We start from the raw sequence: 24,738 nt of genomic DNA, 5'->3' as shown, positions 1-24,738 counted from the left end.
TTTCTTTTTTTTTTTGAGATGGAGTCTTGCTCTTGTTGCCCAGGCTGGAGTGCAATGGCATGATCTCCGCTCACTGCAACCTCCACCTCCTGGGTTCAGGCAATTCTCCTGCCTCAGCCTCCTGAGTAGCTGGGATTACAGGCACGTGCCACCATGCCCAGCTAATTTTTGTATTTTTAGTAGAGACGGGGTTTCACCATGTTAGCTAGGCTGGTTTTGAACTCCTGACCTCAGATGATCCACCTGCCTTAGCCTCTCAAAGTGCTGGGATTACAGGTATCAGCCACTGCAGCTGGCCAGGGTTCTATTTTTCTTAATGGGTGCATCAAAATTAATCCAGGTTAAGTTTGCACACTATTATTGTTCAGCTCTGCTGTCATTTCAATTCGATAAGAGACTAATACCCTTTTCTTCTTTATCTTTCTTAACTTCCTCTAAGAAAACCTTGCTAGAAATCAAGTCTGGCCAGTTTTGCTAGTTCTTGACTTAAGTATAAGAGCTATCTTTAAAATCATAGAGTCCTGCATGCTAGTCTGAGACGTTTTTAATTAGGCCAAAACATGTCTTAGCCTGAGAATGTATCTGCATAATTCTAGGTTTTAATATATAAGAAAGCTAGCCAAGAGAATATTATATGTGGACTGTTGTTGTTGTTATTGTTAAATGTACTGAAACTAACTTAACTTGATTCTCTATAGAAATCTTTCCTCTACCTCCTGAAACATTTTAATTATATACTGCTCTGAGTATGCCAACAATCACTTGACATTCTGTTGTTTTTAGCTCATGGTCACCTACTTTTCTCTCCTATTTCTTCTCTTGATACTCCCACTGCTTACTACCACCCAAAAGGGCTTCTTTGTGTCTTGTTTTATGTAATCAGGAAGAATGATTCTGCTCTGGTATGAAAGAGAATCATTCCAAATGTAACAAGAGCCGTTCAATTTTGAGAACCTGAGAATGAGACCACTAGTCAAAGTTTTAGGACTGTCACTGCCAGACAGAGGCCTCTTGCAGGAGCCCTTGCTGGAAACAGTGAGGGCTTGTGTGAAGACTCAGGCAAGGGGGCACCCAAGCTACCCTTCCGTTGGCCAGATGTGCCCCCACTATGCCACTGAGCTAGAAAGCCACCACAGACCCCATCTTCCTTAAGATTCCAAGAGGAGGAAACATACACGTTTCCTGATTTAAAAAAAAAAGAGAGTTATAAACCAGGCCTGGTGGCTTAACACCTATAATCCCAGCACTCTGGGAGGCCAAGGTGGGTGGATCATCTGAGGTCAGAAGTTTGAGACCAGCCCGGCCAACATGGTGAAACCCCGTCTCCACTAAAAGTACAAAAATTAGCTGAGTGTGATGTCGGGCGCCTGTAATCCCAGCTACTTGGAAGGCTAACGCACGAGAATGGCTGGAGCCTGGGAGGCGGAAGTTGCAGTGAGCTGAGATCGTGCCGTTGCACTCCAGCCGGGGCAACAAGAGCGAGATTCCACCTCAGAAAAAGAGAAAAACATATATGGGTTATAAATCATGATGCACGGCTACAGGAATATGGGTTCTCTACATTGCCTATCCTCAGGCATTGTGTTGGGTTGTTCTGGGAGGACACTTCAGTGCCAGCCTCCTTTTTTTTTTGAGACGGAGTTTTGCTCTTGTTACCCAGGCTGGAGTGCAATGGCGCGATCTCGGCTCACCGCAACCTCCGCCTCCTGGGTTCAGGCAATTCTCCTGCCTCAGCCTCCTGAGTAGCTGGGATTATAGGCACGCACCACCATGCCCAGCTATTTTTTTGTATTTTTAGTAGAGACGGGGTTTCACCATGTTGACCAGGATGGTCTCGATCCCTTGACCTCGTGATCCACCCGCCTCGGCCTCCCAAAGTGCTGGGATTACAGGCTTGAGCCACCGCGCCCGGCCAATACTTCTTGATATTGATTCCAGAGAATGATAGCCAGCAAGCACAAGGAAGTTACAGGACAGATAAACAGATAAGGCTGGTGATGATTACAAGCTCTTCAGAGAAAGGCCATAAGGTATGGAGAAAACCAAGGCTGCTCTTCTCTTTGGTTGTCTCAGCTTAAATTTCCCTTCCTCACAGAGGTCTTCTTTTGTCAGCCCACCTAGAGTGGAATCCTAGTTTTTTTTCTTCTCACAACTGACACTTATTTGTATTTGTGTGGTTATCTTATTTATTAACCATCTTTTCAAATATTTATGTGAGGTGTTCACGAATATATCCCCAGCCCGTAGCTAACTGCTTGACACAGAGGTGGCACTTACTAGATATTTGTCAACTGAAGAAAGGTCTTTATAAAGCAGCCTCCAGCCAAGGCAAGGATGGGGAGTCTGAAGGGAATCTAAAATAACAAGAGGACAGAGGATGCGTGACATCCTTGTTAGAGGGATACAGTCTATTTGATTTCCTGTGCCACAGGTTGTCTTCAATTCTGTCACCTTTTTCCAGAAGTTGCTGAGCAGTTGATGCGTCGTTGTTTGTTTTTAGCTAACATCCACTAAGAATGCCAGGCCCTGTGCTAAGGACTTCATTTACATGCATTAAGTCATCCAACCTGCAGGACAAGTACTCTATGAAGTATGTTTAATTATTATCCTATTTTACAAATAAGGAAACAGGCTTGGAGGGCATGGGAGGGGTGGTGTTTGTGTGTGTGGTTATGTAACTAACGCAATAAATGGCAATGCCAAGACTCAAACCCAGATCGATCTGACCCCAAATAATGCACTCTTTCATCTTTTCAGGTCTTTTTTACTTTGTAAAGTATTTGCTTTGGTTTCAGACCCTGAATTAATGCACTCTTAAACATTATATTGCCTTCACTTTAAACAAAGTGATATGAGGCAAGAGATTCATAATGTAAATGCCTATGATCAACTTGCTTACCTTCCGTCTATGGCCTGTCTACATTTGGTGTTTCTGGACTGTGACCTAATCTAGTAAATCTTGACTTCCATATTCATTTCCTTATTTTGCTCCCTTCATTGGTGCTCAGTTCCCATATATCAGGCAAAGAGATAGCTACTGCATACTGATTACAGTGCCCAGACAGATATAGACTGTTTCTTACTCTAAGCAAGGCACACCAGGGTATGGTTATATAGTTCAACAGGGAACAATGCTTAGTCTTTCAAATTGAGGAGTTTCTCTCTCTCTCTCTTTTTCTTTCTTTCTTTTTTTTTTTTTTTAGACGGAGTTTCGCTCTTGTTACCCAGGCTGGAGTGCAATGGCGCGATCTTGGCTCACCGCAACCTCCGCTTCCTGGGTTCAGGCAATTCTCCTGCCTCAGCCTCCTGAGTAGCTGGGATTACAGGCACGTGCCACCATGCCCAGCTAATTTTTTGTATTTTTAGTAGAGACGGGGTTTCACCATGTTGACCAGGATGGTCTCGATCTCTTGACCTCGTGATCCACCCGCCTCGGCCTCCCAAAGTGCTGGGATTACAGGCTTGAACCACCGCGCCCGGCCTCTTTTTTTTTTTATTAATTTATTTCTTTTGAGACAGAGTCTTCTTCTGTTGCCCAGACTGGAGTGCAGTGGCTTGATCTAGGCTCACTGCAACCTCTGCCTCCCAGACCTGTAGTCTCAGCTACTGGGGAGGCTAAGGTAGGAGGATCACCGGAGCCGCCACTACACTCTAACCTGGGCCACAGAGTGAGACCCTGTCTCAAAAAAAAAAAAAAAAAAAATATATATATATATATATATATATATATATATATGTACCTATATGCATATGCTGCAATGAACATGAGAATTTACATATTGATTTCATTTTCTTTGAATATGCACCCAGTAGTGGGATTGTTGAATCATATGGCAATTCTAGTTTCAGTTTTCTGAGGAACTTCTATACTGTTTTCCATCATGGCTGTATTCATTTACATTTCCACCGTCAGCACACTAGGGTTCCCTTTTTTCCACACCCTTGCCAACACTTACTATCTTTCATCATTTTGGTAATAGCAATTCTAACAGGTGTGTGGTGATATTTTATTGTGGTTTTAATTTGCATTCCCCTGAGGATTAATGATGCTCAGTATTTTTCTATGTATCTGTTGGCCATTTGCTTGTTTTCTTTTGAGAAATACGTATTTAGGTCCGTTTGCCAGTTTTTTGATTGGGTTAATCGTCATCTTGCTATTGAGTTATTTGAGTTAGGAGGTGGCATTTGATATCATTTCAGTTAAGAATCCCTCCAGACCATCACATACAGTTGTATCAGGGTTCACTGGTTTCTGTTTTCAGCATTACTTCTCTCCCACCCACTCTCTCATCCCACTTTCCTTGCCAAAAGAAGAAAGAAATGGGAAGAAAAATACTTTTGTCTTCAAATGCAAAATGTATTTTTTGTCCAAGGACCAATAAGATTGACAAAGGAAGCATGAAACATTATACTCAGGGTAGGAGCATAATGCATGCTATGAGAAAGTGAGACAAACCCTGCAAGATTTCAAAGGGATCTTTCACAGGAAGAAAAATAAAAAAGTTGAGGTTGGTTGGGTGGGGATATGATTTAAAGAAGAAGAAAAGCCAGACTGTGTGTTGTGTGTGTTGCCAGTTTGCTATAGCCATGGTGTTGTAAAACAAATCAGTCCAAAAGACCTTGTTTTATTTATTTAATCAAGTAATCACAGTGTCTCTGAAACTTTCAGATGCAAGCACAGAAATAGAAGTGTTTATGAAGTCAGACTTGCAATTGCCAGAAAGTAGTAAAAAATGCCAATGTAATCTCTGCTACCTGTGTAAGTCCTAAGGGAAAGATGAGCTCATGAATGCATCTATATAGATCATTACAAGGCTGAATTAAAATACATTAAATATAGAAGTGGGTATAATCCCCTGAGGATATTCAACATAAAAAGAATAGCTGAAGAACAACCTGAAGCTTTAAAAGTAGGGGAATCTAAGATCCTCACTGGCTGGAGAAAACAGTTACTACACACCCTTCCAGGAAAACACTTTATATAAAGCTTGGTGTTTGAAAGCCTTAGCTGATCTAAATGAACGCAAATTTAGATGGAGGGACTAGCTTTATCCTTCTGTTTGTGGTCTCGACAGCCCCTGGACCTGAGAGGCTTCAATAATTGTTACCTGAGTTGGAGTGAACTGAAATAAAGAAGTAAAGATACTATATCGTCTATTGAAATTTTTAAAGGGTAAGTTTCATTTATTTATGATTTGTTAAATGGTATAGTATATATTATTGGTTAAACAGTTGGACATTTCTTTTAGTATTTGATTTTTGGCTCACAATATCTTCAGTCCTACTGGACTTAGAGCAAAGAGTGACGGACATGCCCCCCATCCACACACCAGAAGTGTCAAATTCAGGGAGTGTGCCATTCAGTAAATCTTTGGTGTGTTACTAAATTGACATCGACAGGGGCTCAACGGGGACCAAAAGTCAATTTTAAAAACCTTAAAACAGAATAAAGTGGCTACGAATTAAAAGGAAGAAATATGTTAATTCATACAGAGGAATAGAAAAAAAATGTGACTTAAAACTGAGAGAATGATGAGACAATGACAAGCATTAAAAATGGAGAAGCAGGAACAAGGAGATGTATGTGCCCACACAGACTGGTTTAAGAAGCATAATGTGAACCAAAGATAGTATGCAAAAGTAACTCAAAACCATTGAAAAAAGATGCCCCTTCCCCAGATTTAGCCAACATAAGACATTACTTTGACTGAAAATGACCACTCTAAAAAACGTTGAAAGGAGAATCCCAAAAGCAAGCAGTAAGAGGAAACATTTTGGAATCATGGAGGGAAAAAATTACAGTGCATATACACATTATTAACATTTCAGGAATGTCTGTTTACCTCAATAACATTTCATAAAGTAATGAAGACAACGTCTTGAAAGAAAGAAATACTGGGTGTTATTTTTATTTTTCTTATAATCTCAAAAGTGGACCTAACCCAACATATTTGGATGGAGATTAACTACTTATGAGTAGATTCAGAATCACAATCAAACTCATCCTTAGATAATTCTGAAACACAAATACAACCACCACAAACCTGAAAACCTGGAAAATTCTACTGAAAAGCCAAATAAGCCTTCATTATTGAAAAAAGCCTTTTTTATTCTACAAAATAATTTTAAATTCTGAGTTTAACTCAGGCAAACTCAGAATCTTAATTGTAAAAAGAAAATAACAAAGCACACCACCTTGGAATTTTGCATATCTTTGACTACAAAGAATCATTAACAATATAGAAATGAAAGGCTACTGGGCGCGGTGGCTCAAGCCTGTAATCCCAGCACTTTGGGAGGCCGAGGCGGGTGGATCACGAGGTCAAGAGATCGAGACCATCCTGGTCAACATGGTGAAACCCCGTCTCTACTAAAAGTATAAAAAATTAGCTGGGCATGGTGGCATGTGCCTGTAATCCCAGCTACTCAGGAGGCTGAGGCAGGAGAATTGCCTGAACCCAGGAGGCGGAGGTTGCGGTGAGCCGAGATCGCGCCATTGCACTCCAGCCTGGGTAACAAGAGCGAAACTCTGTCTCAAAAAAAAAAAAAAAGAAAGAAAAAAGAAATGAAAGGCTTAGGTACAATTCTTTGAGTGACAAATTATGATTTAATTTAAAAGTGAATAAACTAATTGCAGGCTATAATTTTCGTGAAAAAATAAGGCACTGAGAATTTAAATCCTTTCCAGAGCTTTTCTTTCACATAAAGGAAGTATAACAAAATGAGTGCGAAGAAAGTTTTAAGTCAGCTTTTGGATTTTTTGGTGTAAATAACTGGTCATGAGGGTATCAATTTACCAATAGATGGATTTGAGTCTGCTTATTGAGGTTTCATCTTCTATAAGAACATCTTGTATTTGCATGGGTTTTTTTTTTTTTTAAGTGATTCTGTATTTAGGATTAGTTATGCCATGAAAGTCTTTGTTCTTGCTTTTTTGTTAATTTTGGAATAACAAATATTAACCAATTTGTCTTTAAGCTAAAGAGAAGTAAATGTAATTCAGTTCCCAGCTTTAAAAATTCTTTTGGTTCGGCCGGGCGCGGTGGCTCAAGCCTGTAATCCCAGCACTTTGGGAGGTCGAGGCGGGTGGATCATGAGGTCAAGAGATCGAGACCATCCTGGTCAACATGGTAAAACCCCGTCTCTACTAAAAATACAAAAATTAGCTGGGCATGGTGGCGCGTGCCTGTAATCCCAGCTACTCAGGAGGCTGAGGCAGGAGAATTGCCTGAACCCAGGAGGCGGAGGTTGCGGTGAGCCGAGATCGCGCCATTGCACTCCAGCCTGGGTAACAAGAGCGAAACTGCGTCTCAAAAAAAAAAAAAATTCTTTTGGTTATGTTGTCGTTTGGCGTTCTAACTATCTTTCTAATGGACTTCACTTTTTACTGCATTGCCTTAAATATGTAAATTTTACATTTTTTGCATAGTTGAATTCATAACGATGTAGGAGCCTGTACATGCTTTGAGAAAATGTATGTATTTGTGTGTGTGTGTGTGTGTGTGTGTGTGTGATTTATTTTAAAAATTAACATCGGGGCCAGGCACGGTGGCTCAAGCCTGTAATCCCAGCACTTTGGGAGGCCAAGGCAGGTGGATCACGAGGTCAAGAGATCGAGACCATCCTGGTCAACATGGTGAAACCCCGTCTCTACTAAAAATACAAAAAATTAGCTGGGCATGGTGGCACGTGCCTGTAATCCCAGCTACTCAGGAGGCTGAGGCAGGAGAATTGCCTGAACCCAGTAGGCGGAGGTTGCGGTGAGCCGAGATCTCACCATTGCACTCCAGCCTGGATAACGAGCGAAATTCCGTCTCAAAAAAAAAAAAAAAAAAAAAAAAATTAACATCTATCCCACGTGTACCTATCAGGAAGTATGCATCTAATACATCGAGGCATACTCTATGCTACACTAAAAGAAGAGTAATCAATCTTTGCCCTCGAGGTGGTTACCATCTATGTTAGCTGATTTAATATGTCACGTATGTTCTGTCATAGGATAAAAGAACAATTTAGCTCTGTGTGTGTTGAGTAAGAATCTTATTTGAGCAATAGTAAGATAAAATGGTTTTGGAGTTAGGTGAATCTGAGCTTGAAACCTAGCCGTTCATATTTAGTACCTTCGTTTATTAAAAACGTGGACTTTTCCCCCTCTACTGTGAATTTTCTTTTAATTTCATTATTGAAATTTTATTTATTTATTTATTTATTTTTGGAAACGCAGTCTCTCTCTGTCACCCAGGCTGGAATGCAGTGGCACAATCTCAGCTCACTGCAACCTCTGCCTCCTGGGTTCAAGCGATTCTTCCACCTCAGCCTCCTGAGTAGCTGGGATTACAGGCACCCACCACCATGCCTGACTAGTTTTTTTTTGTTTTTAATAGAGACAGAGTTTCACCTTGTTGCCCATACTGGTCTTGAACTCCTGACCTCGTGATCTGCCAGCCTCAGCTTCCCAAAGTGCTGGGAGTACAGGCGTGTGCCACCACACCTGGCCTATTCCTTTATTTATTTATTTATTTTTTATTTTTGAGACGGAGTTTCGCTCTTGTTACTCAGGCTGGAGTGCAATGGTGCGATCTCGGCTCACCACAACCTCTGCCTCCTGGGTTCAAGCAATTCTCCTGCCTCAACCTCCTGAGTAGCTGGGATTACAGGCACGCACCACCATGCCCAGCTAATTTTTTGTATTTTTAGTAGAGACAGGGTTTCACCATGTTGACCAGGATGGTCTCAATCTCTTGACCTCGTGATCCACCCGCCTCGGCCTCCCAAAGTGCTGGGATTACAGGCTTGAGCCACCGCGCCGGCCCCTATTCCTTTATTTTTTATTTTATTTTTCGAGATAGGGTCTCACTCTGTCACCCAGGCTGGAGTGCAGTGGTGCAATCCTGATTCACTGCAGCCCCAATCTCCCAGGCTCAAGTGGTCCTCTCACCTCAGCCTCCCTAGTAGCTGCAATTGCAGGTGTGTGCCCATCACACTTGGCTAAGTTTTTGTGTTTTTTGTACAGATGGGTTTTTTGCTACGTTGCCCAGGCTGGTCTAGAACTCTTGTGTTCAAGTGATCCACTTGTCTCAGCCTCCCAAAGTGCTTGGCTTGCAGGTGTGAGTCATCATACCTGGACAGTTTTGTTGTTCGAAGTCGGAGATTTCCACTTACAAAACGGAGATAATGTTTAGCTTATAGAGGTGTCATGAGGGCTAAGTGTGGTAATGTATAGTAAACACCTAATACATAGGCTTTAGTTTTTTTTTTTTTTTTTTTTTTTTGAGATGGAGTTTTGCTCTTGTTACCCAGGCTGGAGTGCAATGGCGCGATCTCGGCTCACCGCAACCTCCGCCTCCTGGGTTCAGGCAATTCTCCTGCCTCAGCCTCCTGAGTAGCTGGGATTACAGGCACATGCCACCATGCCCAGCTAATTTTTTTGTATTTTTAGTAGAGATGGGGTTTCACCATGTTGACCAGGTTGGTCTCGATCTCTCGACCTCGTGATCCACCCACCTCGGCCTCCCAAAGTGCTGGGATTACAGGCTTGAGCCACCGCGCCCGGCCCTCATAGGCTTTAGTTTTTAATTCTCTTTCCCCATACATATGATTTAAATGAAACGCTGAAGTTTAGCATTGTCCATTATTGTCTCTATTCATTTTGGTCTAGGATTTCTAAATCTATTTCCTAAATGCAGCCAAGCTGTAATTGGCAGCACTTTTGAGTGGTGAATGAGACAGTGAGCTAGTGGTTAAAACTTTAGACAGGAGGTAGGAATGCCAGAGCGTGAAGCTCAAGGCCTAAGCTGAAGCCTTCTAAACACTCATCACCAGCCACAGCCTCTACTGTCTGAAATTACCTCCCACGTCTGGGGAGTGCCCAGAGAGAGAATAGGAGAAAAACCTTCATTGTGTGCCTAAAAAGCCTGGAAAAAAGAAAAGCGGCTATGAAGGCAAGGATTTGTTTTGCAATTGCTTTTTTAAAAAGAGCACATACATTACTTCTAAAGAGTTTCACTAGAAGTAAACACGAGGGCTTCTCATCCTTCTACTCCCAATCTACAACAGATTAATCGGTTGGTTTTTCCCAGAAAGAACACAAAGGAAAGTTCAACTAAATGCACACCGTTCATTCCTGGATGGCACTTCTGCCCAGTCTTCCCTCTTGTTGAATAATATAGAAAGTAAACTTGAGGCCAAACTTTTAATTCTCCACTTGAAACCCAGATCATTTGATTTCCTCTTTGTCCTCTTTGTCACTCTGCAACCATCTCCCTCAAAAGAAAATCAGAATACCACCTACAACTTCTGAGGGGACACTAGCAATTCTAAAGTGTATTTGAAGTCCCCCAAACCTCCTAGTTTGGGGGGGTCTTTGTCATTCTTTAGTTTCCCTCTTCTCCCCACATTCCATGCCTAATGAGAAAGGGAAATTAAAAAACACAAGAGGTTGCTCATTCTTTCAACCCTGGGAAAGGGGTTATTTCTCTGCACAATTTTTTTTTTTTTTTTGAGACGGAGTTTCGCTCTTGTTACCCAGGCTGGAGTGCAATGGCGCGATCTCGGCTCACCGCAACCTCCGCCTCCCGGGTTCAGGCAATTCTCCTGCCTCAGCCTCCTGAGTAGCTGGGATTACAGGTACGCGCCACCATGCCCAGCTAAGTTTTTGTATTTTTAATAGAGACAGGGTTTCACCATGTTGACCAGAATGGTCTCGATCTCTTGACCTCGTGGTCCACCCGCCTCGGCCTCCCAAAGTGCTGGGATTACAGGCTGGAGCCACCGCGCCCGGCTGCTGTTTTTTTTTTTTTTTTTTGAGACAGAGTCTTGCCCTGTTGCCCAGGCTGGAGTACAGTGGTGTGATCTGGCTCACTGCAGCCTCTGCCTCCCAGGTTCCAGCAATTCTCCTGCCTCAGCCTCCTAGGAAGCTGGGATTACAGGCGCATGTCACCATGCCCAGCTAATTTTCGTATTTTCAGTAGAGATGGGTTTCTCCATGTTGGCCAGGACAGTCTTGAACTCCTGGCCTCAGGTGATCCACCTGCCTCGGACTCCCAAAGTGCTGGGATTACAGGTGTGAGCCACCACGCCCAGCCTTCTCTGTGCTTTTTAAAGTGGGAATTCTCTTTCTTGAGAATTCCACTTTTATTGAACCTGCTGCATTTTGGTGGTGGCTTTCTAACTTGGACTTTTTCCCCTCTACTGTGAATTTTCATTTAATTTCATTATTGAAATTTTAAACTGTGGGACAACCTAGATACAGAAAGGTGTGCAAATCATATTATACCTCAATGAATGTTTATGCATTGATATACCTGTAAACTTCACTCAGCTCAAGAGCTAGTATATTTTTAGCTCATAGAAGGCTCCTAGGGCCCTTTAGCAACCAATAACTCCCTGGTAAACTCTGCTATGACCTTCACGTGAATGGAAACATACACTTTCTTTCATGTGTCAGTAATTTGTTATTTTGTTTCATAGTATTCCATTGCATGAATATACCGCAACGTATCCTTTTCTGTTGATGAATCTTGGTATTGTTGATGAATATTGCTATTATGGGTTAAGATGCCTTGAACATCTCCACTGCGGATTCTTAATTTTTTCACGTACTCCCTGTAGAAATTGTGACGAATAAAATTCTGGAAAGGGTTTACATGTTCCCAGCTAATCTTGCGCCACGTTGGTTTGGTTACTTTGGCATCAGAATTTAACGGCTGATAAAAATCCTCTGTAGTCCCAAATTTTAGAAGAGAGAGAGAAAGGGTGGGGGGGAAGCGGGAGGGCGGGAGAATGGGAAAATGTGTAGGCATGTTAGTATAAAGCTTTAAATTCGTAATTCTCATTTTATGGAGATAGCTGATCATCTTAATTTGCAGTGGCTAAGTAAGTAAGGCTTACATGATTATAGACTTCTTTTCCTTACTTTTGGAAATACTTCATGCCCTCTGGAAATCCTTTAAAAAGTGATAAAATCTTAGCGTCTAGTGCAAATTTTAGGGCAAAGTTAACTAGGTAATTTGGTCGACTTTGAGTATTTTTCTCAAAGGCTTTTTTTGTTGTTGCTTTTTTTTTTTTTTTTTTTAACTTGATTAAGACTCCAAACTAGTGGACTATCAGAACTCAGGGAGGCTGAGAAACACAGTAAAATGTATATTTAAGTATTCACTGTGGTTTGTGCACTGTGATAAGCCATCTCCATTGCTGACTCTTATCTTTTGATTCCTTATTCCACTTCCTTAAAGTTCTCTGCTTTCATTGTTGCTTTATTTTGCTTCCTCAAATGTAGAGTAATTAGACATTCAAGTTTGAGCCCTAGAGTCTATTACTTTAATAAATTAACTAGTTACCTAGGCATTGTCCCTTTTCTTTTTTTCTTTTTTATAATTTTTTGTAGAGATGGGGTTTCAGGCTGCACGAGGTGGTTCATGCCTGTAATCCTAGCACTTTGGGAGGCTGAGGCAGGTTGATTTCCTGAATTCAGGAGTTTGAGACCAGCCTGGGCAACATGGTGAAACCCTGTCTCTACTAAAATACAAAAAATTAGATGAGATGGTGGTGCACTCTGGTAGTACCAGCTATCTGGGAGTCTGAGGCATGAGAATTCAACCCGAGTGGGTAGAGGTTGCAGTGAGCTGAGATCGTGCCACCGCACTCCAGCCTGGGTGACAAAACGAGACTCTGTCTCCCAAAAAAAGAAAAAAAAAAAAAAGAGAGATGGGATTTCACTGTGTTTCCCTGGCTGGTCTTGAACTCCTGGGCTCAAGCAATCCTCCAGCCTTGGGCTCCTAAAGCGCCGGAATTATAGGCAGGAGCCTCTACATCCATCCGACACTGTTCCTTTTCAATTTTTATTTATAGATCATCTAGGAAACTAGTTAAAATAATCTGTATGTAGCAAGTTATTTGCTCAGTAGTTTTTTTTTTTTTTATTACAGACATTCTAATTTTTTTCGTTGAGATTAAGGATAGTCTTTTAAACAGTGTGTTCATTTTGGGAATGTTAGCTTATTTTTAATTGTGTTCTTGTTTGTTTACTTACAGTAAAAATGCCTATTCTTTATCACATCATTGTTCAATGTTTGATATCATAGTACAGTCATTTCCAATTAAGTTTATGCCACATGAAGTTGGAGAGACCTCATGATAAATCAGATTATATCAAGCCACAGAACCTGTTAGAAGTAGCCACTTAGGCCGGGCACGGTGGCTCAAGCCTGTAATCCCAGCACTTTGGGAGGCCGAGGCGGGTGGATCACGAGGTCAAGAGATCGAGACCATCCTGGTCAACATGGTGAAACCCCGTCTCTACTAGAAATACAAAAAATTAGCTGGGCATGGTGGCGCGTGCCTATAATCCCAGCTACTCAGGAGGCTGAGGCAGGAGAATTGCCTGAACCCAGGAGGCGGAGGTTGCGGTGAGCCGAGATCGTGCCATTGCACTCCAGCCTGGGTAACAAGAGCGAAACTGCGTCTCAAAAAAAAAAAAAAAAAAAAAAAAAGAAGTAGCCACTTGGTAGTGCAAAATAAATTGGAAGTGATATGAAAATAGTGACAAATGACTATGCAAACATGGCAAGCTAAGTTCTGTACGTTAGCCCTTCAACCAAAAAAAAGTTAATCTAAGGAAAAAATGCAAATGACTTTTCAATTCCTAGTTTTAAACACTTGTATTAGAAGATTAAAATATGGTCGGAGTTTGTCTATGACTTTCCCTCCAGCATTTAGGGCTGGAAGAGTGAAGCTTCTATGATGAGTATTTTGCCTCATCACCCATGTACTGGAAGCAGTTTTATTTCAAGACAGAATGGAAACTCTATAGGCCAAAGTTGGGAGGGAAAAGAAATATTTGTGTTGACAAGCGGTGACCATAGAAATAGTTCTAGATAATAAGTATATAAGGCCTTGGAGTTTGTTACATTGCTGGGAAAGCCATTTTTTGCTATTTTGAGTTTTCTTGACAAACATTAGCAGCTCCATCTGGGAAAAGTCACATTTGTCTGTTTCAACTAAATTCCAAAGCCAGCTTTCAAGCTTTCCTTAAAATGTGTTTTGTATTATACTGCCAGGAAATAGTCCTTTGTTGGCTCTATAGCCCTCACTCAGAAAGGCTGAAATGATAAATTATAAATTGTGATTCTATTGGTGGGGGGAACCCTCGCTAGAGATGGTTTTGAATTCCTGCAACCGTGTTTAACCTGTTTAAGGTTCTCATTCAGCATTTACAATTGGCTCAGTGTGAGGGAGAAGGAAAAAACCTGTTGATACAGCTCCTTTAAGTGCTATGGGTTTCAAAACAACTCTCTAGATAGCAAGCATTCCTGTGGTGGGAGGCAGTGGGTGGGTGGAAAACCTTTCCCATTCATTCAAAGAAGGGGAAAGAGTCTGAACTTACCTCCCAACAGGTGAAGTTAAGCACGTCCTGTAAGTGGATTGATTTCTTGTATAAATCAAAGTTCTGTTCATAGGGAACATAAACAATGTTCTCTGACCTGATACCCTTCTGTTCCCCGACCCTATCCCTCTATCCTCCTAGCTGACTACTGGGAAAATATTTCTTGCTTGGAGATGCCTTTCTTCCTCCTTGATGATAGTTAATCGTTTTTCTCTTTTTAGATCAAAAGGAGAATTTTTTTTTTTCTTGTCTGTGTGCCTTGCCTATGTAATATAGAACATTGTTTCTCATTTCCTCTGCTACTAAGATTGTGCACGTCTCAAAACAAATGTGAACTTTTTGCCAAAACAAAGTAAGTGCATGCTTTATAAAATTACAAGGGAATGGTACAGCTGTTCTCTGATTATATTCTTAGAGTGTTTAAAATTTTGAAAGTGCTTAGGAGTTTCTTTTTAAAAATCTATCAACAAACTTCTTGTAGAAATCCATTTTGTAAAGTGTTTTATTTTTGCTCTTACGAATTGTGTACAAAAATACCTAGTGTGTTTTAGTAGTAATAATGCATAGTTTAATAAAGTGGAAGTTCAAAAGATTAAAGCTTTCAGACTGGTTTTCTCCTTTTGCAATTAATCAATTATATTTATCCACATAAGTGATTTTATATAGTATTTCAGCAAAGGTAGATAAAAACATTACCCAGTGCAACAAATTAACCTAAAAAAGAATAATAGATCATATAAGGATTATAGGAACAAGAGAAAATGGTTGCTAATATTTATTATTCTTTGAAATCCACATCCAAAATTAAAAATTTTTCTTTTTAAATTTTGTAACTATCGTCAAAGTTATTAGCAATGTGGAGAAAGGAATCTTCTGTGTTGTGTTTTCACCTATTCTGTTCCTACCTTTGTTCTGTCTCCAATCTCAATGGTCCTTCTTATTCAAAGACGAAGTTACTGAGCTGTTGACAGTCTCTAGTCTCTAGTTGGATGGATGAGCTGCTCTGAGTCATCCACACTTTTATCTTGTGAGATCATTCATTCTATGAGCAATGACATCAATTTTCCAGGAGGCTGCCTGGCTAGGAATAAAGATAAAGACCATGACCACAGAAGGAGTGAAGTTAAAGGGCTTGGAATAGCATCTGATACAGACTAGGAACTTGAGAAGTATTTGCTGCTTAAACGTCTTCAACTGTTTTCCTTTGCGTCTGTTACATACCCAACCAGATCATGATGGAGTGAGTTTTCTTTTCTGTTTGTATAGGAATTATAATCCTGGCTTTAAAAATATTGAGTGAATTTACGGTGCCAGAATTAAACATATAATCTTTACTTTTGCATTCTGAGCCCTCCAAACTTTTGTGGATTCATTTCCAATACTCAATTTCCTTTACATTTTGCTTAAGGAATTTGTTGAGAAGAATTGCTCATCTGGCAGTGCTCCATAACCCCTACCCACTTTGAGCGTGTCACATACTAAACTTTCACATAAAACATTGCTAGCAGAGATGTTTTGGCTTTTAGTATTAAAGTTAATATCAAAAACCCTGTTAAAAAACTTCCACTCAGCCGGGCGCGGTGGCTCAAGCCTGTAATCCTAGCACTTTGGGAGGCCGAGGCGGGTGGATCACGAGGTCGGGAGATCGAGACCATCCTGGTCAACATGGTGAAACCCCGTCTCTACCAAAAATACAGAAAATTAGCTGGGCGTGGTGGCGCGTGCCTGTAATCCCAGCTACTCGGGAGGCTGAGGCAGGAGAATTGCCTGAGCCCAGGAGGCGGAGGTTGCGGTGAGCCGAGATTGCGCCATTGCACTCCAGCCTGGGTAACAAGAGCGAAACTCGATCTCAAAAAAAAAAAAAAAAAACTTCCACTCTAGGGCCGGGCGCGGTGGCTCACGCCTGTAATCCCAGCACTTTGGGAGGCCGAGGTGGGTGGATCACGGGGTCAAGAGATCGAGACCATCCTGGTCAACATGGTGAAACCCCGTCTCTACTAAAAATACAAAAAGTTAGCTGGGCATGGTGGTGCATGCCTATAATCCCAGCTACTCAGGAGGCTGAGGCAGGAGAATTGCTTGAACCCAGGAGGCGGAGGTTGTGGTGAGCCGAGATCGTGCCATTGCACTCCAGCCTGGGTAACAAGAGTGAAACTCTGTCTCAAAAAAAAAAAAAAAAAAAAAAAACCTTCCACTCTAAAAGAACTTAAGCTTTAGACAAACTCCGCTAATTCACCATTTTCTCCTCCAGAAAGCCTCAGTTGTTTTTTGATGGCTTGAAACTGATTTCAATTATTTGTTTATTGCCAGCAATATACATGAAAAAAAAAAAGTAGCTGGGCATGGTGGCTCAGAACTGTTATCCCGGCACTTTGGGAGGCTCAGGTGGGAGGATCATTTGAGTCCAGGAATTTGAGACCAGCCTAGGCAACATAGCAAGACCCTGCTACAAAAAATAAGCCGGGTGCAGTGGCTCACACCTGTAATCCCAGCACTTTGGGAGGCTGAGGCAGATGGATCACGAGGTCAGGGGTTCGAGACCAGCCTGACCAACATGGTGAAACCCTGTCTCTATAAAAAAATAATAATGATACAATAAAATATTAGCCGGACATGGTGGTGCATGCCTGTGGTCCTAGCTACTCAGGAGGCTGCGGTGGGAGGATCACTTGAGCCTGGGAGGTCAAAGCTGCAGTGAGCCGTGATCGTGTCAGTATCCTCAGCCTGGGGAACAGTGAGACCTTGTCTCAAAAAACAATAAGGAAAAATAGAGGGGGTCTGGTTCCCCTCATGGAAGCATTAGATGGATACTGGATAGTGAATGTTCATTCCTCAGAGGAGGGTAAAGTTCTCTAGAACAGAACTTCACAAACTGTAGTATAGGTGAGAGTCACTGGAGATATTGTCACAGTGCAGTTTCTGTTTGGGTAGGTCCAGAGTAAGGCTTGGGAGTCTGCATTTTTAACAAGTCTGCAGGTAATGAGGATGCTGCTGGTCCATAATGAAATCACCTGGGCAGTTTTTGTTTGTTTTATAGAGACAGGGTCTGGCTGTTGCTGCTCAGGCTGATTTTGAATTCCTGTCTTCAGGCAATCCTCCCACATCAACCTCCCCAAGTGCCAGAGTCTAGGTGTGAGCCATCATGACCCGCAATCTGGCCAGATATTTAAAAACATACAGATGCTCAGGTTCCACTCTCACCCCATTGCACCTCTCTGGATTCTGATTTAGTTGGCTTTGGTTATGGCCTGAGTATAGGGACTTTTTAAATCTCCCAGGTGATGGTAATGTGCAGTCAAGTTTAAGAACCTCTAGATTCATTTATCTCAGTTTCCGCTTGACAGTCCATTCAGTTACAGCCATTACTTGCCTGGCCCCTAGAGACATGTGATTTTCTGAATTAAATACCTTGACCTTTCTTGAAGAAATCACACTAGTCTTTCAAAACCCTTTTTCAAATACCACTGCATTCTTCAGATATATAATACATTTTAAAAATTCTTCTCACAGTTACTTCGCTTTAAATCCTATACAACTTTGCTTATACTTCCTAAGGCAATGACCACATTCTGCTTTCTAATTATGTGTATTTATCTTAACCTCCCTGATTGATGAACTACCTAAAGGCAGAGATGGTTGTCTCATTTCTTTTATCTTTCCCAGCGGTTTCCCCAACCCCTGACACAGTGCCTTAAGCCTGCATTTGTTCATTCAACAAACATTCACATAGCATCCCTTTGCCAAACAGGCTGAGCTCTGGTGAGGTGTGCAAAAACAGACGCCTTCCCTCCCAGCCTTTAGGAGCGTCACATTCAGATAAGGGAGACTGAAACTCACAAATGACTCACAAAACCAAATGTAAGATCTCAGCAGATGAATGGGGGAATGAAGCTGAACTTTTTCACACTGGGAAAAAAAATCATTTTGAGGAAATCATTGGGATCTGAAGAATTTGAAACTAGGAGGAGGTGAAGAATGAGGATGAAGATCATTCAGAAAGATAAATCTGCCTGTACAAATTCTACATGTTGAGAAGGAGTGTGCACTAAACTAGAGGAAGGGCATTGTGGCTGAATTTAATCAAGAAGATTCAGGTTGAAAGATGTTTCAGAATACCTAGGAAAGTTGAGAAATTTAGTAAATATTAATGACAGAATAATGAAACCTCCAAAAGCAAATAGTGGTAAAGTAAATTTAATTATTTACTTATATAATGATTGAAGCAGGAGGCTACAGAAATGATATGGTCATAGCATTTGGAATTAACAGTGAAACTTGACTGCATTGATTGCTTATAATTTGAATGTATCAGTGACCCTAAAATAGTTATGTTTTATTCTCAGAGAATATGAAGCCTGGAAACATCACAGTATTTTCTTTTTATCCCTTGTTTTAAGTTTTTAATTAGTAATGCATTGGCATGATGAAAATCTAAAACTTCTGCAAAAAAATCTCTTTTCCACCCCTGCCACCCGTTCACCCAGGTCCCCATTGAAGTGCCAACTATTACTAGTTTCTTGTTTATTCTTTCAGTCTCCTTAAGCCTGTTCAAGCAAATGCATACTAAGCACTGTATTCTCACTTCTGAACCATGCTTTATCCCCTTTACCATTTAGTCTGTATTTCTTTTCATTTTATTAGAGAACTTCCACATATTTTTCTAATGAAAACTGCTAAATATTATTCTACTATATGTATGTATTAACTGGTATGTGTTCCTCATAGTTGCAGGGCTTCCAATCTTTTGCTATTGCAAGCAATGCCACAATTAATAATCTTGCACTTTAGACTTTTTCATATGTGGAAATGTATCTGTAAGATAACTTTCCAGAAGAGAAAGTGCTGAATTAGGAGTATATGCATTTGTAATTTTGAGAGACATTCCTAAATTACCTTCTATAAGTATTGTATCATTTCATGATACCACTAGAAATATGCATCTCTTTTGTCCTACCGCTTCTCCAGTAGCGTATGATCAGTCGTTTGGTGGGAGGGGGTGTTTGGATTTTTTTTTTTTTTTTTTGAGACAGAGTGTCACTCTTGTCGTCCAGGCTGGAATGCAGTGGCGTGATTTCCACTCACTGCAACTTCTGCCTCCCGATTCAAGCAATTCTCCTGCCTCAGCCTTCTGAGTAGCTGAGATCACAGGCATACGCCACAAGCCCACTAATTTTTGTATTTTCAGTAAAGACAGGTTTTCACCATGTTGGCCAGGTTGGCCTTGAACTCCTGGCCTCATGTAATCTGGTGTGAGCCACTATGCCCAGCCAGATCTAATAGTTTTTAAGCTGATATTTTAATACTTTAATTTGGATTTATCTTGTTCTGAATGAAGTTGAACATCTTTTGTTAAAGAGCCATTGATGTTTTCTTTCTGTAAACTACCTGTTCTGTTATTGTTAGTTACTTGTTTGCCTATTTGTTTTTGTCTTTTTTTTTTTTTTTTTTTTTTGAGATGGAGTTTCGCTCTTGTTACCCAGGCTGGAGTGCAATGGCGTGATCTCGGCCCACTGCAACCTCCGCCTCCTGGGTTCAGGCAATTCTCCTGCCTCAGCCTCCTGAGTAGCTGGGATTACAGGCACGTGCCACCATGCCCAGCTAATTTTTTGTATTTTTTTAGTAGAGACAGGGTTTCACCTTGTTGACCAGGTTGGTCTCGATCTCTCGACCTTGTGATCCACCCGCCTCGGCCTCCCAAAGTGCTGGGATTACAGGCTTGAGCCACCGCGCCCGGTGTTTTTGTCTTATATGAAGTGTTGCTTTGGATAGTTAAAATTACCAATTATGATTTCGGGATTTTGAGACATAGTTACAAAGTCCTTTTTTATTCCAAGACTATAAGTGAATTCTTCCATTTTACATGACAGGACATTTACAGCACCACCTTTTTACTTTTAAGTATTTGATCTTTTATATATATTTGGTATATGATGTAAGGCATGGATTGACACAAAAGATAACTGCCTCAGCAGTGGTGACAAAGGATAAACTTGCAAATGCAGCATGTGATGAAAAGAAAAAAGTAAAGAAACTAAAGCTGACACAAGTCTGAGTAAGATGGAATAGGAAGTATGAGGTGGTTTAGAATAATGTGGCGTTAGCCTCCACCTGCCAGTCCCAGCATATTATGTCCAAGCATGGCCTCCAGGACTTTATTATTTACTTATTTATTTAGAGACAGCATCTCCAGGACTTTATTTATTTAATATATTTATTTTGAGACAGAGTTTCATTCTTTTTGCCCAGGCTGGAGTGCAATGCTGTGATCTTGGCTCACTGCAACCTCCACCTCCCAGGCTCAGGTGATTCTCCTGCTTCAGCCTCCCAAGTAGCTGGGATTACAATTGCAGGCACCTGCCACCACACCTGGCTAATTTTTTTTTTTTTTTTCAGTAGAGATGGGGTTTCACCATGTTGGCTGGGCTGGTCTCAAACTCCTGACCTCAGGTGATCCACCTGTCTCTGCCTCCCAAAGCGTTCGGATTACAGGCGTGAGTCATTACATCTGGCCCAGGACATTATTTATTTATTCATTTATTTATTTAGAGACAGAGTCTCGCTCTGTCACCCAGGCTGGAGTACAGTGGCGCAATCTCAGCTCACTGCAACCTCTGCCTCCCAAGCTCAAGCAATTCTCTTGCCTCAGCCTCCCACGTAGCTGGGATTACAGGCGTCCACCACCACACCCAGCTAATTTTTTGTATTTTTGGAGGAGACTTGGTTTCACCGTGTTGGCCAGGCCAGTCTTGAACTTCTGACCTCAAGTGATCTGCCGCCTCAGCCTGGGATTACAGGCATGCTGGGATTACTGGCATACGCCACAGAGCCCAGCCTGCCTCCAGGACTTTAGACATTAAAATACTGGAGAACATTCAAAGAGCAACTAAGATCATTAAAGGGTTACAAAAATATAGCAGAGGCATAAAAGTATATTTGAGTTAGCCTGGAGAAAAGAAGAACCAATGGTGACTCCATTTACAATAAATAAATAAAGGCACTTTAGAAATACTTCCCCAGAGTTCAGAGAAAGAGAGGGGTTTACACTGTAAATTGATATGCATGAAATATAGGGCAGCACTTCCTGGGATTAAAGTTAAATATTAGAGTTAAGTTTGGTAGTTTAAGTTGCAAGAGATTGTGAAATCTTCTGCCTGTGAATCTTTAAAGTCTGGAGAACTACATAGGAAATCCTCTATTTAGCAAGCACTCTGTAGTTAAGGATTGACGTTCCTGATCCCCAGGAAAAGCCTTCCACAAATACTGCCATAAAATCCCCACTCTACGTCATCTCCACGCTCAGTGCGCCTTCAAGAGCCATTCGTTCACTGAATAACTATTTATAACAATATATGTACCGAGCGCGGTGGCTCAAGCCTGTAATCCCAGCACTTTGGGAGGCCGAGGCGGGTGGATCACGAGGTCAAGAGATCGAGACCATCCTGGTCAACATGGTGAAACCCCGTCTCTACTAAAAATACAAAAAAAATTTAGCTGGGCATGGTGGCGCGTGCCTATAATCCCAGCTACTCAGGAGGCTGAGGCAGGAGAATTGCCTGAGCCCAGGAGGTGGAGGTTGCGGTGAGCCGAGATCACACCATTGCACTCCAGCCTGGGTAACAAGAGCGAAACTCCGTCTCAAAAACAAAAAACAAACAAACAAACAAAAAAAAACAATATATGTGTGCTGTTATTTTAAATGCCAAAGATAACGAGTGAACAAAACAGAAGACAGGAATGTATCCAATCAAAGTTTATTGAATGTTGCTCCATGTCAGGTACCGAGCAACTAAGCTCAGCTCTTGTAAAACCTACCTTCTTGAAAATCTGTCTCTTGCCATGGTTTCCACTTCCTGGATCTCTCATCCATTTCCTCCCATCTCTGCCAGACTCTGGTATCTCAGAGATGAATGCAGGGGACGGAGAATCCGTGCTCCAAAAATAAGTAGAGGGTTCAAGAGTCTGGATCTAACGTTTTCCAAATAGAACATAAATTATCTATATTTTTAATTTATCTCAAATTTATCTAAGATATAATATATTCATTGGGTTTTGACTTATTTCCTTCTGACTATCTGCTGTCTGACTGCCAGTAGCGGATGAGGCAGAAGAATGATCAGTGATGGTGCTTTTTGGAATCACAGGGAATTATACTAATTGTTGAGACAGGCAAAATTTGAATTTACATTATCTAGGTAGTTTGTTTATGATGTACATGTAGATTACTATGTATTTCTAGATGTTTAATAACACAAAATATTTGGAAAGAAGGCTAACACAAAACTACATGTTGAAAAATTAGTCAAATATCTCTAAGTGTATATTTAGAATTGGAAATTTAATGCCATACAGATTGTGAGTTCTTTGATTTCTTTGAAGGAAGTGTTTGATGGAGTTTGCTTTCTTGGTACTGAATTCAGTATAGAGGCAAGGACTGTTTTCATCTTCGTAGAAGTCAACTACGCTGATTTAGAAGCTACCTGTAGGATAGGTTGTCATTTTCCTCCAAATACTTTGAAGCATCCCTATGTCGTTTGATCTGATTCTCAGAAAGAAGAGCTGGCAATGGCAGAAGGTAGAATTAGGGAGAAAAGGTGCAGAGCCAGCACTGTTGGAACAGATCATTTCACTGAAAGAATTTTCACCAATTCAGAGATGTGCAAAGTAACCAGAACAAATTTGCAGTAATTATAGTATGAAGTAAGCATTCTGAAATTAATTTTTTGTGTTTTTATGGAGCAATTACCTATGATCATAATAAATACAGTGATCAACATACCACACATAGGAAATATGGCAGGTGCTTCATAAAAATTTTCCTCTTAACTCTGCATAAACACTCTGTAAAGTAAGGAGTATTTTGCAGATGGAAAAACAAAAAAAAACAAAAAACAAAAAAAAAGCAAAACCCAAAACTGAAGCCCAGGTAGTAAATGGTTGTGCTGGGATTTAGACCGAAATCTGTCTGGTTCTAACTGTATCTTTCTTTTTTTGAGACAGAGTCTGGCTCTATCACCAGGCTGGAATACCAGGGTGCGATCCCGGCTCACTGCAACTTCCGTTTTCCGGTTTCAAGCAATTCTCCTGCCTCAGCCTTCTGAGTAGCTGGGACTACAGGCACGCACACCACCATGCCCGGCTAATTTCAGTAAAGACGGGGTTTCACCATGTTGGCCAGGATGGTCTCGATCTCTTGACCGCGTGATCCACCCACTTCAGCCTCCCAAAGTGCTGGGATTACAGGCGTGAGCCACCACGCCCGACCGACTCTTTATCTTTTTAGTTATATCACAACATGTCTTGCTATTGTACCTATTATTGTACTTTTATTTTTTTCTTTTTTTTTTCTTTTTCTTTTTTTTTTTGAGACGGAGTTTCACTTTTGTTACCCAGGCTGGAGTACAATGACACGATCTCAGCTCACTGCAACCTCCGCCTCCTGGGTTCAGGCAATTCTCCTGTCTCAGCCTCCTGAGTAGCAGGGATTACAGGCATACGCCACCATGCCCAGCTAACTTTTTGTATTTTTAGTAGAGACGGGGTTTCACCTTGTTGACCAGGATGGTCTTGATATCTTGACCTCGTGATCCACCCGCCTCCGCCTCCCAAAGTGCTGGGATTACAGGCTTGAGCCACCACGCCCGGCCTTATTATTGTACTTTTTTAAGAAAATGAGTGATTTAGGGCTGGGTACCATGGCTTATGCCTATAATCTTAGCATTTTGGGAGGCCAAGGTGGGTGGATTGCTCAAGTACAGGAGTTTGAGACCAGCCTGGCCAACATGGCAAAACTCCATCTCTACAAAAAATAGTTGGGCATGTTGGTGAGTGCCTGTAGTCCCAGCTATTCAGAAGGCTGAGATGGGAGGATTGCTTGAGCCCAGGAGGTCGAGGCCACAGTGAGCCATGACGGTGCCACTGCACTCCAGCCTGGGTGACAGAGTGAGACCTTGTCTCCAAAATAAATCAATCAATAAATAAATGACAGAGAGAGAAGATGAAGAAATAAAATAAGGGATTTAGAATTTACCCTTTTGGCCAGGCGCCGTGGCTCACACCTGTAATCCTAGCACTTTGGGAGTCCGAGGCGGGTGGATTGCCTGAGCCCAGGAGTTCGAGACCAGCCTGGGCAAGACGGTGAAACTCGGTCTCTACTAAATTACAAAAAATTAGCTGAGTGTGGCGACATGCACCTGTAATCCCAGTTACTTGGGAAGCTGAGGGAGGAGAATTGCTTGAATCTGGGAGGCAGAGGTTGCAGTGAGCCAAGTTCCCACCATTGCACTCTAGCCTGAGTGTCAGAGCAAGATGCTGTCTCAAAAAAAAAAAAAAAAAAAAAAAAGGAATTTACCCTTTTA

General features: G+C 41.5%; 1 protein-coding gene across 1 annotated transcript in view; it reads left to right on the top strand.

The window, feature by feature from the left end:
• The window catches only part of SLC39A10 (solute carrier family 39 member 10), a 179,418-nt gene that overhangs the window by 30,364 nt on the left and 124,316 nt on the right, over positions 1–24,738 (top strand). Inside the window, exon 2 of the mRNA XM_074399336.1 lies at positions 5,076–5,173. The gene's annotated coding sequence lies outside the window, so the exon portion shown is untranslated. The remainder of the gene's footprint in view (positions 1–5,075; positions 5,174–24,738) is intronic.

Source organism: Saimiri boliviensis, chromosome 5 (assembly GCF_048565385.1).
Source record: "Saimiri boliviensis isolate mSaiBol1 chromosome 5, mSaiBol1.pri, whole genome shotgun sequence".
Taxonomy (NCBI): Eukaryota; Metazoa; Chordata; class Mammalia; order Primates; family Cebidae; genus Saimiri; species Saimiri boliviensis.
This window is presented reverse-complemented; position numbering and strand designations above follow the sequence as displayed.